This window comes from Chrysochloris asiatica, unplaced genomic scaffold (assembly GCF_000296735.1).
Source record: "Chrysochloris asiatica unplaced genomic scaffold, ChrAsi1.0 scaffold00106, whole genome shotgun sequence".
In the NCBI taxonomy this organism is placed as follows: Eukaryota; Metazoa; Chordata; class Mammalia; order Afrosoricida; family Chrysochloridae; genus Chrysochloris; species Chrysochloris asiatica.
In genome coordinates this window covers 2042682-2047774 of record NW_006408624.1, presented here as the reverse complement: position 1 = coordinate 2047774, position 5093 = coordinate 2042682, and the positions used below count along the sequence as shown (strand labels likewise).

Here is a 5093-nt window from a genome sequence, read left to right as displayed (position 1 = left end):
GGCTTACAAGTTTTCAAGAGAGGGAGTTTAGTTTCAGTGTGTCTGGGGGAAGGTAGAATCCCCACTGAATGGTTTTAATCTTGTCTAGACAGGTCTGGTGAAAGGGGATGGGGATAAGAATCTTATGATTCACTAGTAAGTAATTGATTATCATGACTGACTACGATAATCACAACTGTTAAGGTAGAAGTTTTGTAACAAAAACAGGGGAGTAGTTAATCTTATATTCTAGGAACAGAGGACCCTAGGACCATCAAGGGAGAAGAGCATGTGCAGAATGTGGAACCCTATCCAGAGAAGGAGTGACACCACAGACAGAGGCAGAGATGATGACATGGAGAGAGAGAGTAGCTGAGGACTCTAGACTCAGGCAAAGAGAAAGACAGTTTGCTGGTGGCCAGGAGACAGGCTTGCAGAATGTGCCCTTTGGTTGTTTAAATTATTATATATATATATATATATATATATATATGTATATGTATTCCTGAGTGTTTTGGTGTACATCCTGCCAGCCCCCTCCCCCCATAAAAAAGTTGCTATCAAGTTGATTTCAATTCAAGGGAACCCCATGGGTGTCAAAATAGAACTTCACTTTTCAATGACTGATTTTTCAGAAGTAGATTGCCAGACCTTTCTTTCAAGTCATCTCTTGGTGAGCTTAAGCCTCAAGCACATCGTATTTCCACCATCCAGGGGCTCCAAGAATTTCATATTATAAAACTTCCCCCATTGAATTACTGTGTGGTTTCTTTCCCCTGACTAGACGCTGACTGATACAAAATTAGAACCGACAGTGATCATTAGAAATAGACCCCCAAAATAGATTTGAAGATTGGAGATGAAAGGACGAGGGGATTACAGTTACAGGAGCGATAAACTGCTCACACGGAGAGTCAGAAGGCATTTTAAGGAGCTACTCACAACACTTAAGCTCACTGCAATAGCAACAGGGAAAAAAAATCCACATATATGTGAGTCCATACAGTTCAAACCTGTAAGAGTCAACTGTACTTACTATAGTTTCTGAATTTAATGTATTAACATGTACAGCTGGAGGTGGTTCTCACCGCTAACTTGACCGCTGACTGAAACTTAAACTCAACAAAGTCCTACATCTAAATAGGTAACTACAAGATTTTCACTGATATTATTGGAAGAGGAAATCCACAGGCTTACAGATTGAAACAATGGAGTGAGTTTATGCTCTGTTACCTGTATATCTTACGGAACAAGTAAAAGGGGGTTTCAAAATGTTTGTGCAAAAATGGAATTAAAAGATAATGGAATTTTTTGAAGACCCCCTTATACCATCCCTGAGAAGAAACTATACCAGAAGAGAGTATCCATATTCTTAAGAAGTTCTATGATAACTCTTCTATATTGGATGCAGCCACTGTGATATAACACCCAATTTCATTGAGGACGATGAGATCTCAAAGTAGCAAGGGGCCATATAGTAGCACTTAACCCCAAAGATAAGTGCAGCAGAGACGTACCAGTGATCAGAATGCTTTGGCCTGCAGGGATCTCTGGCAGTAGCTATTGATCACGATGTTCCTAGGAATGAAATAGATGTGCAGTTTAATCTATATAACAGAAAAGTCTCTAAAGGTGATAGCCAAAAACTAAGATGAATCTTCACAATGGAAGTCAAAGACACTTTCGTTTCCATGACTACCTAATTCACAGATCTAGAGTCCCTTGTTTGAAGACAGGGATCACTTATGGAAGGACTCTGTACAATGACCACAAGTATACACGGTAAATCTTCCTCCAAGCCTTCCCCAAAGGAACTTGAGTCCATTTAGTAGAGAAGTGGTTCTGAACAGGGATGAATCTGCTCCCCAAATCTGGAGATGTTAGCAATATAAGGATACAATTTTGGTTGCCATAACTGAGTAAGTGCTACTAATATCTAGTTAAGTACAGGAGTCTGTTAAGCATCCTAAAATGTACAAAAACTACCCCAGAACAAAAAGTTATCTGGCCTTATTAGGCCCTACATAACTAGACTCTGTTACCTCCCTAATCATATTTTCACCCACTCATTACCTTCTTATTCAGCTTTAGCTAATGATATTTCACAAAGCATGTGCAGCAATTTTTGTTCTTCAGAGCCTTTGCCCTTATTCCTCATTCTACCAAGAATATGTTTCATCTCAGTCACCCATATGGATCACTTTCTCATTTACGTCAGATATTTGCTTAAATGTTGCTATTTAAAACTGCAACACCTCTTCCACCACAGAATATTACATCAGCTTCGTCTGCTGTACTTTTTCTATACCACTTTGTTGTTGCTGTTGTTGGGTGCTGTCAAGTTGACTTTGGTTCATAGGAACCCAACGCACAACAGAACGAAATACTGCCTGGTCCTGCACCATCCTCACAATTTTTGTTACATTTAAGCCCACTGCTGTTGCCATTGTGTCAATCAATCTCACTGACCCTCACTTTCAAAAGAGTTACTTGTTCTTCAGACAGTCCGAGACACTTGTAATATTCTTCTCTAATACCATAACTAAAATGCACCAATTCTTCTACAGATTTCTTTATTCCCTGTCCAACTTCCACATGCATATGAGGCTAATGAAAAATACTATGGCTCGGCTCAGGCGTACTGTACTCCTCAAACTGACATCTTTGCTCTTCAACACTTTAAAGCGGTCTTGTGCGGCAGATTTGCCTAATGCAATATTGTGCTTGATTTCCTGACTGCTGCTTTCATAAGTGTTGATGGTTGACTCAAGCCAAATGAAGTCTTTGACAACTTCAATCTTTTCTCCATTTATCATGATGGCTTTACTGGCCCAGTTGTGAGAACTTCTGTTTTCTTTACATTGAGGTGCAACCCATACCAAAGGCTGTGATTCATTTCCCTTTAAGCAAGCATGGCTGTATCATCTGCATATTGCAGGTTGTTAATTAATCTCCCTTCAACTCTGATGCCACGTTCTTCTTTGTAATCCAGCTTCTTGGATTATTGGCTCAGCGTACAAACTGAATAAATATTGTGAAGGAATGCAATCCTGGCACACGCCTTTCCCAATTTTACACCATTCAGTATCCCCTTGTTTGGTTCAAATGACTGCCTCTATAACACTTATCATTTAAAATTTTCCACACTAAAAATCTCTTTAGTATTGATCATTCCTCAGTCCTCCCAGAATAAAAATTCCATGAGAGTAGAGACGTTCTCCATTTTATTCATTACTGTGTCCTAACTACCTACATAATTTCTTGTCCATAAAAGGCACACAAACATTTGCTGAATGAAAACATTTAGTATGGACAAATTCTATATGTGGAGCATGGCAAAATTTAAAATGACTCCCGAAGTGGTTATCAACTGTTTTATCTGCTCAGTATCCTCCTTTTTCTAAAAACATACACTAACGTTTGTCATATATTTAAAACACTTTTCCCTTTTTAAAAATGCTGTAACTTTTTTACTGGAGTCAAATTTATCATCCTTTTGTACTGTCATTATTTTGATTTGTACTTGGTAAACATTTCCATCCCAAAAATTTTTGTATTTAATTTGCTGTTAAGGAAACTCCACCTCATGAAGACTTCACGTGTGTCAGAATAGAACTGTGTTCCACAGGATTATTTACTGATTTGATTTTTCAGTAGACAGACAGGCACCTCTGGGTGGATTTCAGTTGGAAGTTTTGCACCAGCCTGGAACTCCTTCCAAACGATCTCATTTACCTGTAGTTTTCTTCCACTATCTGAAAGTAGTATATCCTCATGAAACCTTTCATAAACCTACTGTATGTACAGTGTAGATTCTAGGGGAAAAGGTTGCAGATGCCACTCTCACTGCTCGATGCATGATGTCTTTCAACCAGAATTCCACATTTGATTTGCTGCAAAACAAATGTACAATTCTAGTTTCATTTTCACCTTTTTTCTTTGTAAAAAAGAAAATTCTCAGAGAACAAACAAGATGGCAGATCGGGTGGAAGTGCAGTAAAGGAGCTACGCCACCAACAACACAGAATACCCGACCAAGCAGGCTCAGGGGACAGTGTAGCGTAGTGGTTACGAATCGGGCTGCGAACCTTAAGGTCAGTGGTTCGAAACTACCAGCTGCTCCGCGGGAGAAAGATGAGGCTTTCTACTCCCGTAAGGATTTACACCCTCGGAAACCCTGTACAGGGTCGCTATGGGTCGGTACCGACTCAACGGCACTTAACAACAACAACAACAACAACAAAGGAGCTCTGGTAGTGTAGTGGTTACGAATCGGGCTGCAAACCTTAAGGTCAGCGGTTCGAAACTACCAGCCGCTCGGCGGGAGAAAGATGAGGCTTTCTATTCCCGTAAGGATTTACACCCTCGGAAACCCTGTACAGGGTCGCTATGGATCGGAACCGACTCGACGGCACTTAACAACAACAAAGAAATATTTAGAAAGTTGAAAGGCTTACAGCTGGGGGAATCTGTGGCAGAAGCAAGAAATCCATTGCTTTCTAATTCGAGACACTGAGCTGCTCAAGGAACCGCCATCTTGGGTGAGACCAAGCGGGGGAAGGATCAGAACGGCCACAGACCCCTGGCAGAACCACAGAGATGAAGGTGTAGACATTCTTCTCTTTTGGTAGCTGTTCACTGGTCCCTTGTTATCTGCGCACCTACATTCGGGTGGCTATACGGGTGCCTGAGCTAGTGGGCACCCCAGCCCCACCCTCAGAGGGTTCTACTACGTATGCGCACAGATCTCTTTGAAATTTAAAGAGACATTTTTTGTGGAGCAGGACAAGCAGACAAAAGAGGAAATAGGCCGAAAATTAAATCCTAAACTATGTCAAAACAACCAACAGTGGCATATTGAAATTTCTCAAGAAGAAGAGTAAAAAGGGAAGCCCATTTCCTAATCACATCTACCTGGAGGCAATCAGAATAAAAAAATACCAAAATACATACCCATCTGAGTATTAAGGCCACAGATAACCCCTGAAGATGTCCAAAAAACAGAAGCAGATGACCATATCCAGAAATGAGATAAAGTGACTGAGGCAAATGAGCTGGAAGTAGACCTACACTCCATACTGGAAGATGGGCAGGCTTTGGAAATGCTGGAGAAG

General features: G+C 40.7%; 1 protein-coding gene across 2 annotated transcripts in view; it reads right to left on the bottom strand.

Annotated features, from left to right (window-relative positions):
- Positions 1 to 5093, bottom strand: part of ZMYM4 (zinc finger, MYM-type 4) — a 203172-nt gene that overhangs the window by 157958 nt on the left and 40121 nt on the right. The window contains exon 2 of one of the 2 annotated variants that reach the window (XM_006867520.1): positions 1497 to 1557. The exons of the other annotated variant lie outside the window; for it this stretch is intronic. The gene's annotated coding sequence lies outside the window, so the exon portion shown is untranslated. The remainder of the gene's footprint in view (positions 1 to 1496; positions 1558 to 5093) is intronic. 2 annotated transcript variants of the gene reach the window in all.